The 16,635-nt window shown below is 41.9% G+C and overlaps 1 non-coding gene across 1 annotated transcript; it reads left to right on the forward strand.

The window, feature by feature from the left end:
• The first annotated feature begins 13,071 nt into the window (after positions 1 to 13,071).
• TRNAG-GCC (transfer RNA glycine (anticodon GCC)) lies at positions 13,072 to 13,142 on the forward strand. Its single transcript has one exon. It is a non-coding gene; the product is annotated as a tRNA-Gly (tRNA).
• The last annotated feature ends 3,493 nt before the right edge of the window (positions 13,143 to 16,635 follow it).

The raw sequence follows: 16,635 nt of genomic DNA on the forward strand, positions 1-16,635 counted from the left end.
TGGGGCTCGAACCCACGACCCTGAGATTAAGAGTCTCATGCTCTACCGACTGAGCTAGCCAGGCTTGGTTACTGTGGTGTGACAAAAAGGCCACTCAAGCCAAGGAGTGCATTACAAGCAATTAAAGTAGATCTAGGCTACCACATTCAGTACACTAAGATTCATGCTTGGTTTCACACATTGATAAAGATGTGTAAGTAACCATGGTGTAAAATGTGAAGCATTGGTTGTTCAGTGGTAGAATTCTCGCCTGCCACGCGGGAGGCCCGTGGTTCGATTCCCGGCCAATGCAGTACTCAAGTTTTACTGAAATTATGGTATATTTTGTTAAAGAGTGGCTGGCTCTTTGCATTTTGGTGGTGCAGGTATAGAATTCCACATACAATAAATTAATGGTAGAATCTTGTGGTTTAGTGGTAGAATTCCCACCTGCCAAGAGAGAGGTCTGGATCTGAAAATGGAATAAACACCAAACAAATGTTGTACTAAAAGCATATGACTCTTAGCTTGGGAGTTTTATTTCTATTGACTAAGCTGGCCAGGCTTTGTTACAGTGTTGTAGCTTCAAGGCAAGGCAACGCTTGCTTTTCAATCTACACTATTAAACCAAAGCAAAGTTTCCACATTCAGTAGATCCTGATATTCCTGCATGGTTTCACCCACTGATGTACACCTGAAACAGCGATATATTTGTTATAGAGTGCCTGGCTCTTTGTGTTTTGGTGGTGCAGGTATAGAATTCAACATACAATGATTTAGTGGTAGAATCTTGTGGTTTAGTGGTAGAATTCTCACCTGCCATGAGGGAGGCATAGATCTGAAAAGGGAATAAACACCACCCAATGTTGTGCTCAAAGCAAATGACTCTTAGATTTGGAGTCTTATTCGCTATTGACTCAGCTATCTAGGCTTTTTTACAGTGTTATGGCATAATGGCAAGGCAAGGATTGCCCTTCAATCTATAAAACCAAAGCAAGGTTCCACATTTAGTAGATCCTGAGATTCCTGCTTGTTTTCACACACTGATGTACACCTCTTTTAAGTTTCAAATAAAACACGTTTGGTTGTTTAGTGACAGAGACCTCACCTCTAGAATTCTGGGAAAAAAACACCGCCCAACGTGGGGCTCGAACCCACGACCCTGAGATTAAGAGTCTCATGCTCTACCGACTGAGCTAGCCAGGCTTGGTTACTGTGATATGACAAAAAGGCCACTCAAGCCAAGGAGTGCCCTACAAGCTATTAAAGTAGATCTAGGCTACCACATTCAGTACACTGAGATTCATGCTTGGTTTCACACATTGATAAAGATGTGTAAGTAACCATGATGTAAAATGTGAAGCATTGGTTGTTCAGTGGTAGAATTCTCGCCTGCCACGCGGGAGGCCCGGGGTTCGATTCCCGGCCAATGCAGTACTCAAGTTTTACTGAAATTATGGTATATTTTGTTAAAGAGTGGCTGGCTCTTTGCATTTTGGTGGTGCAGGTATAGAATTCCACATACAATAAATTAATGGTAGAATCTTGTGGTTTAGTGGTAGAATTCCCACCTGCCAAGAGAGAGGTCTGGATCTGAAAATGGAATAAACACCAAACAAATGTTGTACTAAAAGCATATGACTCTTAGCTTGGGAGTTTTATTTCTATTGACTAAGCTGGCCAGGCTTTGTTACAGTGTAGTAGCTTCAAGGCAAGGCAACGCTTGCTTTTCAATCTACACCATTAAACCAAAGCAAAGTTTCCACATTCAGTAGATCCTGATATTCCTGCATGGTTTCACCCACTGATGTACACCTGAAACAGCGATATATTTGTTATAGAGTGCCTGGCTCTTTGTATTTTGGTGGTGCAGGTATAGAATTCAACATACAATGATTTAGTGGTAGAATCTTGTGGTTTAGTGGTAGAATTCTCACCTGCCATGAGGGAGGCATAGATCTGAAAAGGGAATAAACACCACCCAATGTTGTGCTCAAAGCAAATGACTCTTAGATTTGGAGTCTTATTCGCTATTGACTCAGCTATCTAGGCTTTTTTACAGTGTTATGGCATAATGGCAAGGCAAGGCTTGCCCTTCAATCTATAAAACCAAAGCAAGGTTCCACATTTAGTAGATCCTGAGATTCCTGCTTGTTTTCACACACTGATGTACACCTCTTTTAAGTTTCAAATAAAACACGTTTGGTTGTGTAGTGACAGAGACCTCACCTCTAGAATTCTGGGAAAAAAACACCGCCCAACGTGGGGCTCGAACCCACGACCCTGAGATTAAGAGTCTCATGCTCTACCGACTGAGCTAGCCAGGCTTGGTTACTGTGATATGACAAAAATGCCACTCAAGCCAAGGAGTGCCCTACAAGCTATTAAAGTAGATCTAGGCTACCACATTCAGTACACTGAGATTCATGCTTGGTTTCACACATTGATAAAGATGTGTAAGTAACCATGGTGTAAAATGTGAAGCATTGGTTGTTCAGTCGTAGAATTCTCGCCTGCCACGCGGGAGGCCCGGGGTTCGATTCCCGGCCAATGCAGTACTCAAGTTTTACTGAAATTATGGTATATTTTGTTAAAGAGTGGCTGGCTCTTTGCATTTTGGTGGTGCAGGTATAGAATTCCACATACAATAAATTAATGGTAGAATCTTGTGGTTTAGTGGTAGAATTCCCACCTGCCAAGAGAGAGGTCTGGATCTGAAAAGAGAATAAACACCAAACAATTGTTGTACTAAAAGCATATGACTCTTAGCTTGGGAGTTTTATTTCTATTGACTAAGCTGGCCAGGCTTTGTTACAGTGTTGTAGCTTCAAGGCAAGGCAACGCTTGCTCTTCAATCTACACTATTAAACCAAAGCAAAGTTTCCACATTCAGTAGATCCTGATATTCCTGCATGGTTTCACCCACTGATGTACACCTGAAACAGCGATATATTTTGTTAAAGAGTGCTTGGCTCTTTGCATTTTGGTGGTGCAGGTATAGAATTTAACATACAATGATTTAGTGGTAGAATCTTGTGGTTTAGTGGTAGAATTCTCGCCTGCCATGAGGGAGGCATGGATCTGAAAAGGGAATGAACACCACCCAATGTTGTGCTCAAAGCAAATGACTCTTAGATTTGGAGTCTTATTCGCTATTGACTCAGATAGCTAGGCTTTTTTACAGTGTTATGGCATCATGGCAAGGCAAGGATTGCCCTTGAATCTATAAAACCAAAGCAAGGTTTCCACATTTAGTAGATCCTGAGATTCCTGCTTGGTTTCACACACTGATGTACACCTCTTTTAAGTTTCAAATAAAACACGTTTGGTTGTGTAGTGACAGAGACCTCACCTCTAGAATTCTGGGAAAAAACACCGCCCAACGTGGGGCTCGAACCCACGACCCAGAGATTAAGAGTCTCATGCTCTACCGACTGAGCTAGCCAGGCTTGGTTACTGTGGTGTGACAAAAAGGCCACTCAAGCCAAGGAGTGCCCTACAAGCTAGTAAAGTAGATCTAGGCTACCACATTGAGTACACTGAGATTCATGCTTGGTTTCACACATTGATAAAGATGTGTAAGTAACCATGGTGTAAAATGTGAAGCATTGGTTGTTCAGTGGTAGAATTCTCGCCTGCCATGCGGGAGGCCCGGGGTTCGATTCCCGGCCAATGCAGTACTCAAGTTTTACTGAAATTATGGTATATTTTGTTAAAGAGTGGCTGGCTCTTTGCATTTTGGTGGTGCAGGTATAGAATTCCACATACAATAAATTAATGGTAGAATCTTGTGGTTTAGTGGTAGAATTCCCACCTGCCAAGAGAGAGGTCTGGATCTGAAAAGGGAATAAACACCAAACAAATGTTGTACTAAAAGCATATGACTCTTAGCTTGGGAGTTTTATTTCTATTGACTAAGCTGGCCAGGCTTTGTTACAGTGTTGTAGCATCAAGGCAAGGCAACGCTTGCTCTTCAATCTACACTATTAAACCAAAGCAAAGTTTCCACATTCAGTAGATCCTGATATTCCTGCATGGTTTCACCCACTGATGTACACCTGAAACAGCGATATATTTTGTTAAAGAGTACCTGGCTCTTTGCATTTTGGTGGTGCAGGTATAGAATTCAACATACAATGATTTAGTGGTAGAATCTTGTGGTTTTGTGGTAGAATTCTCGCCTGCCATGAGGGAGGCATGGATCTGAAAAGGGAATAAACACCACCCAATGTTGTGTGTCAATGTAGATCTAGGCTACCACATTCAGTACACTGAGATGCATGCTTGGTTTCACACATTGAGGAAAATGTGTAAGTAACCATGAAGTAAAATGTGAAGCATTGGTTGTTCAGTGGTAGAATTTTCGCCTGCCACGTGGGAGGCCCGGGTTCGTTTCCAGCCAATGCAGTACTCAAGTTTTACTGAAATTATGGTATATTTTGTTAAAGAGTGGCTGGCTCTTTGCATTTTGGTGGTGCAGGTATAGAATTCCACATACAATAAATTAATGGTAGAATCTTGTGGTTTAGTGGTAGAATTCCCACCTGCCAAGAGAGAGGTCTGGATCTGAAAAGAGAATAAACACCAAACAAATGTTGTACTAAAAGCATATGACTCTTAGCTTGGGAGTTTTATTTCTATTGACTAAGCTGGCCAGGCTTTGTTACAGTGTCTTAGCTTCAAGGCAAGGCAACGCTTGCTCTTCAATCTACACTATTAAACCAAAGCAAAGTTTCCACATTCAGTAGATCCTGATATTCCTGCATGGTTTCACCCACTGATGTACACCTGAAACAGCGATATATTTTGTTAAAGAGTGCCTGGCTCTTTGCATTTTGGTGGTGCAGGTATAGAATTCAACATACAATGATTTAGTGGTAGAATCTTGTGGTTTAGTGGTAGAATTCTCGCCTGCCATGAGGGAGGCATGGATCTGAAAAGGGAATAAACACCACCCAATGTTGTGCTCAAAGCAAATGACTCTTAGATTTGGAGTCTTATTCGCTATTGACTCAGCTAGCTAGGCTTTTTTACAGTGTTATGGCATAATGGCAAGGCAAGGATTGCCCTTCAATCTTTAAAACCAAAGCAAGGTTCCAAATTTAGTAGATCCTGAGATTCCTGCTTGGTTTCACACACTGATGTACACCTCTTTTAAGTTTCAAATAAAACACGTTTGGTTGTGTAGTGACAGAGACCTCGCCTGTAGAATTCTTGGAAAAAACACTGCCTAACGTGGGGCTCGAACCCACGACCCCGAGATTAAGAGTCTTATGCTCTACCGACTGAGCTAGCCAGGCTTGGTTACTGTGGTGTGACAAAAAGGCCACTCAAGCCAAGGAGTGCCCTACAAGCAATTAAAGTAGATCTAGGCTACCACATTCAGTACACTGAGATTCATGCTTGGTTTCACACATTGATGAAAATGTGTAAGTAACCCTGAAGAAAAATGTGAAGCATTGGTTGTTCAGTGGTAGAATTCTCGTCTGCCACGCGGGAGGCCCGGGTTCGATTTCCGTCCAATGCACTACTCAAGTTTTACTGAAAACATGGTATATTTTGTTAAAGAGTGGCTGGCTCTTTGCATTTTGGTGGTGCAGGTATAGAATTCCACATACAATAAATTAGTGGTAGAATCTTGTGGTTTAGTGGTAGAATTCCCACCTGCCAAGAGAGAGGTCTGGATCTGAAAAGGGAATAAACACCAAACAAATGTTGTACTGAAAGCATATGACTCTTAGCTTGGGAGTTTTATTTCTATTGACTAAGCTGGCCAGGCTTTGTTACAGTGTTGTGGCATCGAGGCAAGGCAAGGCTTGATCTTCAATCTACACTATTAAACCAAAGCAAAGTTTCCACATTCAGTAGATCCTGATATTCCTGCATGATTTCACCCACTGATTTACACCTGAAACAGCAATATATTTTGGTAAAGAGTGCCTGGCTCTTTGCATTTTGGTGGTGCAGGTATAGAATTCAACATACAATGATTTAGTGGTAGAATCTTGTGGTTTAGTGGTAGAATTCTCGCCTGCAATGAGGGAGGCATGGATCTGAAAAGGGAATAAACACCACCCAATGTTGTGCTCAAAGCAAATGACTCTTAGATTTGGAGTCTTATTCGCTATTGACTCAGATAGCTAGGCTTTTTTACAGTGTTATGGCATCATGGCAAGGCAAGGATTGCCCTTCAATCTATAAAACCAAAGAAAGGTTTCCACATTTAGTAGATCCTGAGATTCCTGCTTGGTTTCACACACTGATGTACACCTCTTTTAAGTTTCAAATAAAACACGTTTGGTTGTGTAGTGACAGAGATCTCGCCTGTAGAATTCTGGGAAAAAACACTGCCCAACATGGGGCTCGAACCCACGACCCTGAGATTAAGAGTCTCATGCTCTACCGACTGAGCTAGCCAGGCTTGGTTACTGTGGTGTGACAAAAAGGCCACTCAAGCCAAGGAGTGCCCTACAAGCTATTAAAGTAGATCTAGGCTACCACATTCAGTACACTGAGATGCATGCTTGGTTTCACACATTGAGGAAAATGGGTAAGTAACCGTGAAATAAAATGTGAAGCATTGGTTGTTCAGTGGTAGAATTCTCGCCTGCCACGCGGGAGGCCCGGGTTCGATTCCTGGCCAATGCAGTTCTCAAGTTTTACTGAAATTATGGTATATTTTGTTAAAGAGTGGCTGGCTCTTTGCATTTTGGTGGTGCAGCTATAGAATTCCACATACAATAAATTAGTCTTAGAATCTTGTGGTTTAGTGGTAGAATTCCCACCTGCCAAGAGAGAGGTCTGGATCTGAAAAGGGAATAAACACCAAACAAATCTTGTACTGAAAGCATATGACTCTTAGCTTGGGAGTTTTATTTCTATTGACTAAGCTGGCCAGGCTATGTTACAGTGTTGTGGCATCGAGGCAAGGCAACGCTTGATCTTCAATCTACACTATTAAACCAAAGCAAAGTTTCCACATTCAGTAGATCCTGATATTCCTGCATGATTTCACCCACTGATGTACACCTGAAACAGCGATATATTTTGTTAAATAGTGCATGGCTCTTTGCATTTTGGTGGTGCAGGCATAGAATTCAACATACAATGATTTAGTGGTAGAATCTTGTGGTTTAGTGGTAGAATTCTCGCCTGCCATGAGGGAGGCATGGATCTGAAAATGGAATAAACACTACCCAATGTTGTGCTCAAAGCAAATGACTCTTAGATTTGGAGTCTTATTTGCTATTGACTCAGATAGCTAGGCTTTTTTACAGTGTTATGGCATCATGGCAAGGCAAGGATTGCCCTTCAATTTATAAAACCAAAGCAAGGTTTCCACATTTAGTAGATCCTGAGATTCCTGCTTGGTTTCACACACTGATGTACACCTCTTTTAAGTTTCAAATAAAACACGTTTGGTTGTGTAGTGACAGAGATCTCGCCTGTAGAATTCTGGGAAAAAACACCGCCCAACGTGGGGCTCGAACCCACGACCCTGAGATCAAGAGTCTCATGCTCTACCGACTGAGCTAGCCAGGCTTGGTTACTGTGGTGTGACAAAAAGGCCACTCAAGCCAAGGAGTGCCCTACAAGCTATTAAAGTAGATCTAGGCTACCACATTCAGTACACTGAGATTCATGCTTGGTTTCACACATTGATGAAAATGTGTAAGTAACCATGAAGAAAAATGTGAAGCATTGGTTGTTCAGTGGTAGAATTCTCGTCTGCCACGTGGGAGGCCCGTGTTCGATTTCCGTCCAATGCACTACTCAAGTTTTACTGAAATCATGGTATATTTTGTTAAAGAGAGGCTGGCTCTTTGCTCTTTGGTGGTGCAGGTATAGAATTCCACATACAATAAATTAGTGGTAGAATCTTGTGGTTTAGTGGTAGAATTCCCACCTGCCAAGAGAGAGGTCTGGATCTGAAAAGGGAATAAACACCAAACAAATGTTGTACTGAAAGCATATGACTCTTAGCTTGGGAGTTTTATTTCTATTGACTAAGCTGGCCAGGCTTTGTTACAGAATCTAGAATCTTGTGGTTTAGTGGTAGAATTCTCACCTGCCATGAGGGAGGCATGGATCTGAAAAGGTAATAAACACCACCCAATGTTGTGCTCAAAGCAAATGACTCAGATTTGGAGTCTTATTCGCTATTGACTCAGCTAGCTAGGCTTTTTACAGTGTTATGGCATAATGGCAAGGCAAGGATTGCCCTTCATTCTATAAAACCAAAGCAAGGTTCCACATTTAGTAGATCCTGAGATTCCTGCTTGGTTTCACACACTGATGTACACCTCTTTTAAGTTTCAAATAAAACACGTTTGGTTGTGTAGTGACAGAGATCTCGCCTGTAGAATTCTGGGAAAAAACACCGCCCAACCTGGGGCTCGAACCCACGACCCTGAGATTAAGAGTCTCATGCTCTACCGACTGAGCTAGCCAGGCTTTGTTACTGTGGTGTGACAAAAAGGCCACTCAAGCCAAGGAGTGCCCTACAAGCTATTAAAGTAGATCTAGGCTACCACATTCAGTACACTGAGATTCATGCTTGGTTTCACACATTGATAAAAATGTGTAAGTAACCATGAAGTAAAATGTGAAGCATTAGTTGTTCAGTGGTAGAATTCTCACCTGCCACGCGGGAGGCCCGGGTTCGATTCCCGGCCGATGCAGTACTCAAGTTTTACTGAAATTATGGTATATTTTGTTAAAGAGTGGCTGGCTCTTTGCATTTTGGTGGTGCAGGTATAGAATTCCACATACAATAAATTAGTCTTAGAATCTTGTGGTTTAGTGGTAGAATTCCCACCTGCCAAGAGAGAGGTCTGGATCTGAAAAGGGAATAAACACCAAACAAATCTTGTACTGAAAGCATATGACTCTTAGCTTGGGAGTTTTATTTCTATTGACTAAGCTGGCCAGGCTATTTTACAGTGTTGTGGCATCGAGGCAAGGCAAGGCTTGATCTTCAATCTACACTATTAAACCAAAGCAAAGTTTCCACATTCAGTAGATCCTGATATTCCTGCATGATTTCACCCACTGATGTACACCTGAAACAGCGATATATTTTGTTAAAGAGTGCCTGGCTCTTTGCATTTTGGTGGTGCAGGTATAGAATTCAACATACAATGATTTAGTGGTAGAATCTTGTGGTTTAGTGGTAGAATTCTCGCCTGCCATGAGGGAGGCATGGATCTGAAAAGGGAATAAACACCACCCAATGTTGTGCTCAAAGCAAATGACTCTTAGATTTGGAGTCTTATTCGCTATTGACTCAGATAGCTAGGCTTTTTTACAGTGTTATGGCATCATGGCAAGGCAAGGATTGCCCTTGAATCTATAAAACCAAAGCAAGGTTTCCACATTTAGTAGATCCTGAGATTCCTGCTTGGTTTCACACACTGATGTACACCTCTTTTAAGTTTCAAATAAAACACGTTTGGTTGTGTAGTGACAGAGACCTCACCTCTAGAATTCTGGGAAAAAACACCACCCAACGTGGGGCTCGAACCCACGACCATGAGATTAAGAGTCTCATGCTCTACCGACTGAGCTAGCCAGGCTTGGTTACTGTGGTGTGACAAAAAGGCCACTCAAGCCAAGGAGTGCCCTACAAGCTATTAAAGTAGATCTAGGCTACCACATTGAGTACACTGAGATTCATGCTTGGTTTCACACATTGATAAAGATGTGTAAGTAACCATGGTGTAAAATGTGAAGCATTGGTTGTTCAGTGGTAGAATTCTCGCCTGCCACGCGGTAGGCCCGGGTTCGATTCCCGGCCAATGCAGTACTCAAGTTTTACTGAAATTATGGTATATTTTGTTAAAGAGTGGCTGGCTCTTTGCATTTTGGTGGTGCAGGTATAGAATTCCACATACAATAAATTAATGGTAGAATCTTGTGGTTTAGTGGTAGAATTCCCACCTGCCAAGAGAGAGGTCTGGATCTGAAAAGGGAATAAACACCAAACAAATGTTGTACTAAAAGCATATGACTCTTAGCTTGCGAGTTTTATGTCTGTTGACTAAGCTGGCCAGGCTTTGTTACAGTGTTGTAGCATCAAGGCAAGGCAACGCTTGCTCTTCAATCTACACTATTAAACCAAAGCAAAGTTTCCACATTCAGTAGATCCTGATATTCCTGCATGGTTTCACCCACTGATGTACACCTGAAACAGCGATATATTTTGTTAAAGAGTGCCTGGCTCTTTGCATTTTGGTGGTGCAGGTATAGAATTCAACATACAATGATTTAGTGGTAGAATCTTGTGGTTTAGTGGTAGAATTCTCGCCTGCCATGAGGGAGGCATGGATCTGAAAAGGGAATAAACACCACCCAATGTTGTGCTCAAAGCAAATGACTCTTAGATTTGGAGTCTTATTCGCTATTGACTCAGCTAGCTAGGCTTTTTTATAGTGTTATGGCATAATGGCAAGGCAAGGATTGCCCTTCAATCTTTAAAACCAAAGCAAGGTTCCAAATTTAGTAGATCCTGAGATTCCTGCTTGGTTTCACACACTGATGTACACCTCTTTTAAGTTTCAAATAAAACACGTTTGGTTGTGTAGTGACAGAGATCTCGCCTGTAGAATTCTGGGAAAAAACACCGACCAACGTGGGGCTCGAACCCACGACGCTGAGATTAAGAGTCTCATGCTCTACCGACTGAGCTAGCCAGGCTTGGTTACAGTGGTGTGACAAAAAGGCCACTCAAGCCAAGGAGTGCCCTACAAGCTATTAAAGTAGATCTAGGCTACCACATTCAGTACACTGAGATTCATGCTTGGTTTCACACATTGATGAAAATGTGTAAGTAAAAATGAAGAAAAATGTGAAGCATTGGTTGTTCAGTGGTAGAATTCTCGTCTGCCACGCGGGAGGCCCGGGTTCGATTCCCGGCCAATGCAGTACTCAAGTTTTACTGAAATTATGGTATATTTTGTTAAAGAGTGGCTGGCTCTTTGCATTTTGGTGGTGCAGGTATAGAATTCCACATACAATAAATTAGTCTTAGAATCTTGTGGTTTAGTGGTAGAATTCCCACCTGCCAAGAGAGAGGTCTGGATCTGAAAAGGGAATAAACACCAAACAAATCTTGTACTGAAAGCATATGACTCTTAGCTTGGGAGTTTTATTTCTATTGACTAAGCTGGCCAGGCTTTGTTACAGTGTTGTGGCATCGAGGCAAGGCAAGGCTTGATCTTCAATCTACACTATTAAACCAAAGCAAAGTTTCCACATTCAGTAGATCCTGATATTCCTGCATGATTTCACCCACTGATGTACACCTGAAACAGCGATATATTTTGTTAAAGAGTGCCTGGCTCTTTGCATTTTGGTGGTGCAGGTATAGAATTCAACATACAATGATTTAGTGGTAGAATCTTGTGGTTTAGTGGTAGAATTCTCGCCTGCTATAAGGGAGGCATGGATCTGAAAAGGGAATAAACACCACCCAATGTTGTGCTCAAAGCAAATGACTCTTAGATTTGGAGTCTTATTCGCTATTGACTCAGATAGCTAGGCTTTTTTACAGTGTTATGGCATCATGGCAAGGCAAGGATTGCCCTATAATCTATAAAATCAAAGAATGGTTTCCACATTTAGTAGATCCTGAGATTCCTGCTTGGTTTCACACACTGATGTACACCTCTTTTAAGTTTCAAATAAAACACGTTTGGTTGTGTAGTGACAGAGATCTCGCCTGTAGAATTCTGGGAAAAAACATCACCCAACGTGGGGCTCAAACCCACGACCCGAGATTAAGAGTCTCATGCTCTACCGACTGAGCTAGCCAGGCTTGGTTACTGTTATGTGACAAAAAGGCCACTCAAGCCAAGGAGTGCCCTACAAGCTATTAAAGTAGATCTAGGCTACCACATTCAGTACACTGAGATGCATGCTTGGTTTCACACATTGAGGAAAATGGGTAAGTAACCGTGAAGTAAAATGTGAAGCATTGGTTGTTCAGTGGTAGAATTCTCGCCTGCCACGCGGGCGGCCCGGGTTCGATTCCCGGCCAATGCAGTACTCAAGTTTTACTGAAATTATGGTATATTTTGTTAAAGAGTGGCTGGCTCTTTGCATTTTGGTGGTGCAGGTATAGAATTCCACATACAATAAATTAGTGGTAGAATCTTGTGGTTTAGTGGTAGAATTCCCACCTGCCAAGAGAGAGGTCTGAATCTAAAAAGGGAATAAACACCAAACAAATGTTGTACTGAAAGCATATGACTCTTAGCTTGGGAGTTTTATTTCTATTGACTAAGCTGGCCAGGCTTTGTTACAGTGTTGTGGCATCAAGGCAAGGCAAGGCTTGTCCTTCAATCTACACTATTAAACCAAAGCAAAGTTTCCACATTCAGTAGATCCTGATATTCCTGCATGGTTTCACCCACTGATGTACACATGAAACAGCGATATATTTTGTTAAAGAGTGCCTGGCTCTTTGCATTTTGGTGGTGCAGGTATAGAATTCAACATACAATGATTTAGTGGTAGAATCTTGTGGTTTAGTGGTAGAATTCTCGCCTGCAATGAGGGAGGCATGGATCTGAAAAGGGAATAAACACCACCCAATGTTGTGCTCAAAGCAAATGACTCTTAGATTTGGAGTCTTATTCTCTATTGACTCAGATAGCTAGGCTTTTTTACAGTGTTATGGCATCATGGCAAGGCAAGGATTGCCCTTCAATCTATAAAACCAAAGAAAGGTTTCCACATTTAGCAGATCCTGAGATTCCTGCTTTGTTTCACACACTGATGTACACCTCTTTTAAGTTTCAAATAAAACACGTTTGGTTGTGTAGTGACAGAGATCTCGCCTGTAGAATTCTGGGAAAAAACAACGCCCAACATGGGGCTCGAACCCACAACCCTGAGATTAAGAGTCTCAGGCTCTACCGACTGAGCTAGCCAGGCTTGGTTACTGTGGTGTGACAAAAAGGCCACTCAAGCCAAGGAGTGCCCTACAAGCTATTTAAGTAGATCTAGGCTACCACATTCAGTACACTGAGATTCATGCTTGGTTTCACACATTGATAAAAATGTGTAAGTAACCATGAAGCAAAATGTGAAGCATTGGTTGTTCAGTGGTAGAATTCTCGCCTGCCACGCGGGAGGCCCGGGTTCGATTCCCGGCCAATGCAGTTCTCAAGTTTTACTGAAATTATGGTATATTTTGTTAAAGAGTGGCTGGCTCTTTGCATTTTGGTGGTGCAGGTATAGAATTCCACATACAATAAATTAGTCTTAGAATCTTGTGGTTTAGTGGTAGAATTCCCACCTGCCAAGAGAGAGGTCTGGATCTGAAAAGGGAATAAACACCAAACAAATCTTGTACTGAAAGCATATGACTCTTAGCTTGGGAGTTTTATTTCTATTGACTAAGCTGGCCAGGCTATGTTACAGTGTTGTGGCATCGAGGCAAGGCAAGGCTTGATCTTCAATCTACACTATTAAACCAAAGCAAAGTTTCCACATTCAGTAGATCCTGATATTCCTGCATGATTTCACCCACTGATGTACACCTGAAACAGCGATATATTTTGTTAAAGAGTGCCTGGCTCTTTGCATTTTGGTGGTGCAGGTATAGAATTCAACATACAATGATTTAGTGGTAGAATCTTGTGGTTTAGTGGTAGAATTCTCGCCTGCCATGAGGGAGGCATGGATCTGAAAAGGGAATAAACACCACCCAATGTTGTGCTCAAAGCAAATGACTCTTAGATTTGGAGTCTTATTCGCTATTGACTCAGATAGCTAGGCTTTTTTACAGTGTTATGGCATCATGGCAAGGCAAGGATTGCCCTTCAATCTATAAAACCAAAGAAAGGTTTCCACATTTAGTAGATCCTGAGATTCCTGCTTGGTTTCACACACTGATGTACACCTCTTTTAAGTTTCAAATAAAACATGTTTGGTTGTGTAGTGACAGAGATCTCGCCTGTAGAATTCTGGGAAAAAAAATCACCCAACGTGGGGCTCGAACCCACGACCCCGAGATTAAGAGTCTCATGCTCTACCGACTGAGCTAGCCAGGCTTGGTTACTGTTATGTGACAAAAAGGCCACTCAAGCCAAGGAGTGCCCTACAAGCTATTAAAGTAGATCTAGGCTACCACATTCAGTACACTGAGATGCATGCTTGGTTTCACACATTGAGGAAAATGGGTAAGTAACCGTGAAGTTAAATGTGAAGCATTGGTTGTTCAGTGGTAGAATTCTCACCTGCCACGCGGGAGGCCCGGGTTCGATTCCCGGCCAATGCAGTACTCAAGTTTTACTGAAATTATGGTACTGTATATTTTGTTAAAGAGTGGCTGGCTCTTTGCATTTTGGTGGTGCAGGTATAGAATTCCACATACAATAAATTAATGGTAGAATCTTGTGGTTTAGTGGTAGAATTCCCACCTGCTAAGAGAGAGGTCTGGATCTAAAAAGGGAATAAACACCAAACAAATGTTGTACTAAAAGCATATGACTCTTAGCTTGGGAGTTTTATTTCTATTGACTAAGCTGGCCAGGCTTTGTTAAAGTGTTGTAGCATCAAGGCAAGGCAACGCTTGCTCTTCAATCTACACTATTAAACCAAAGCAAAGATTCCACAATCAGTAGATCCTGATATTCCTGCATGGTTTCACCCACTGATGTACACATGAAACAGCGATATATTTTGTTAAAGAGTGCCTGGCTCTTTGCATTTTGGTGGTGCAGGTATAGAATTCAACATACAATGATTTAGTGGTAGAATCTTGTGGTTTAGTGGTAGAATTCTCGCCTGCAATGAGGGAGGCATGGATCTGAAAAGGGAATAAACACCACCCAATGTTGTGCTCAAAGCAAATGACTCTTAGATTTGGAGTCTTATTCGCTATTGACTCAGATAGCTAGGCTTTTTTACAGTGTTATGGCATCATGGCAAGGCAAGGATTGCCCTTCAATCTATAAAACCAAAGAAAGGTTTCCACATTTAGTAGATCCTGAGATTCCTGCTTGGTTTCACACACTGATGTACACCTCTTTTAAGTTTCAAATAAAACACTTTTGGTTGTGTAGTGACAGAGATCTCGCCTGTAGAATTCTGGGAAAAAACACCGCCCAACGTGGGGCTCGAACCCACGACCCTGAGAATAAGAGTCTCATGCTCTACCGACTGAGCTAGACATGCTTGGATACTGTGGTGTGACAAAAAGGCCACTCAAGCCAAGGAGTGCCCTACAAGCTATTAAAGTAGATCTAGGCTACAACATTCAGTACACTGAGATTCATTCTTGGTTTCACACATTGATAAAAATGTGTAAGTAACCATGGTGTAAAATGTGAAGCATTGGTTGTTCAGATAGTAGAATTCTCGCCTGCCACGCGGGAGGCCCGGGTTCGATTCCCGGCCAATGCAGTACTCAAGTTTTACTGAAATTATGGTATATTTTGTTAAAGAGTGTCTGGCTCTTTGCTTTTTGGTGGTGAAGGTATAGAATTTCACATACAATAAATTAATGGTAGAATCTTGTGGTTTAGTGGTAGAATTCCCACCTGCCAAGAGAGAGGTCTGGATCTGAAAAGGGAATAAACACCAAACAATTGTTGTACTAAAAGCATATGACTCTAAGCTTGGGAGTTTTATTTCTATTGACTAAGCTGGCCAGGCTTTGTTACAGTGTTGTAGCATCAAGGCAAGGCAACGCTTGCTCTTCAATCTACACTATTAAACCAAAGCAAAGTTTCCACATTCAGTAGATCCTGATATTCCTGCATGGTTTCACCCACTGATGTACACCTGAAACAGCGATATATTTTGTTAAAGAGTGCCTGGCTCTTTGCATTTTGGTGGTGCAGGTATAGAATTCAACATACAATGATTTAGTGGTAGAATCTTGTGGTTTAGTGGTAGAATTCTCGCCTGCCATGAGGGAGGCATGGATCTGAAAAGGGAATAAACACCACCCAATGTTGTGCTCAAAGCAAATGACTCTTAGATTTGGAGTCTTATTCGCTATTGACTCAGCTAGCTAGGCTTTTTTACAGTGTTATGGCATAATGGCAAGGCAAGGATTGCCCTTGAATCTATAAAACTAACGCAAGGTTCCACATTTAGTAGATCCTGAGATTCCTGCTTGGTTTCACACACTGATGTACACCTCTTTTAAATTTCAAATAAAACACGTTTGGTTGTGTAGTGACAGAGATCTCGCCTGTAGAATTCTGGGAAAAAACACCGCCCAACGTGGGGCTCGAACCCACGACGCTGAGATTAAGAGTCTCATGCTCTACCGACTGAGCTAGCCAGGCTTGGTTACAGTGGTGTGACAAAAAGGCCACTCAAGCCAAGGAGTGCCCTACAAGCTATTAAAGTAGATCTAGGCTACCACATTCAGTACACTAAGATTCATGCTTGGTTTCACACATTGATAAAAATGTGTAAGTAACCATGGTGTAAAATGTGAAGCATTGGTTGTACAGTGGTAGAATTCTCGCCTGCCACGTGGGAGGCCCGGGGTTCGATTCCAGGCTAATGCAGTACTCAAGTTTTACTGAAATTATGGTATATTTTGTTAGTGTCTGGCTCTTTGCATTTTGGTGGTGCAGGTATAGATTTCCACATACAATAAATTAATGGTAGAATCTTGTGGTTTAGTGGTAG

The sequence above is a fragment of the Crinia signifera genome, unplaced genomic scaffold, assembly GCF_055691185.1.
Source record: "Crinia signifera unplaced genomic scaffold, ASM5569118v1 HAP2_SCAFFOLD_74, whole genome shotgun sequence".
Taxonomy (NCBI): domain Eukaryota; kingdom Metazoa; phylum Chordata; class Amphibia; order Anura; family Myobatrachidae; genus Crinia; species Crinia signifera.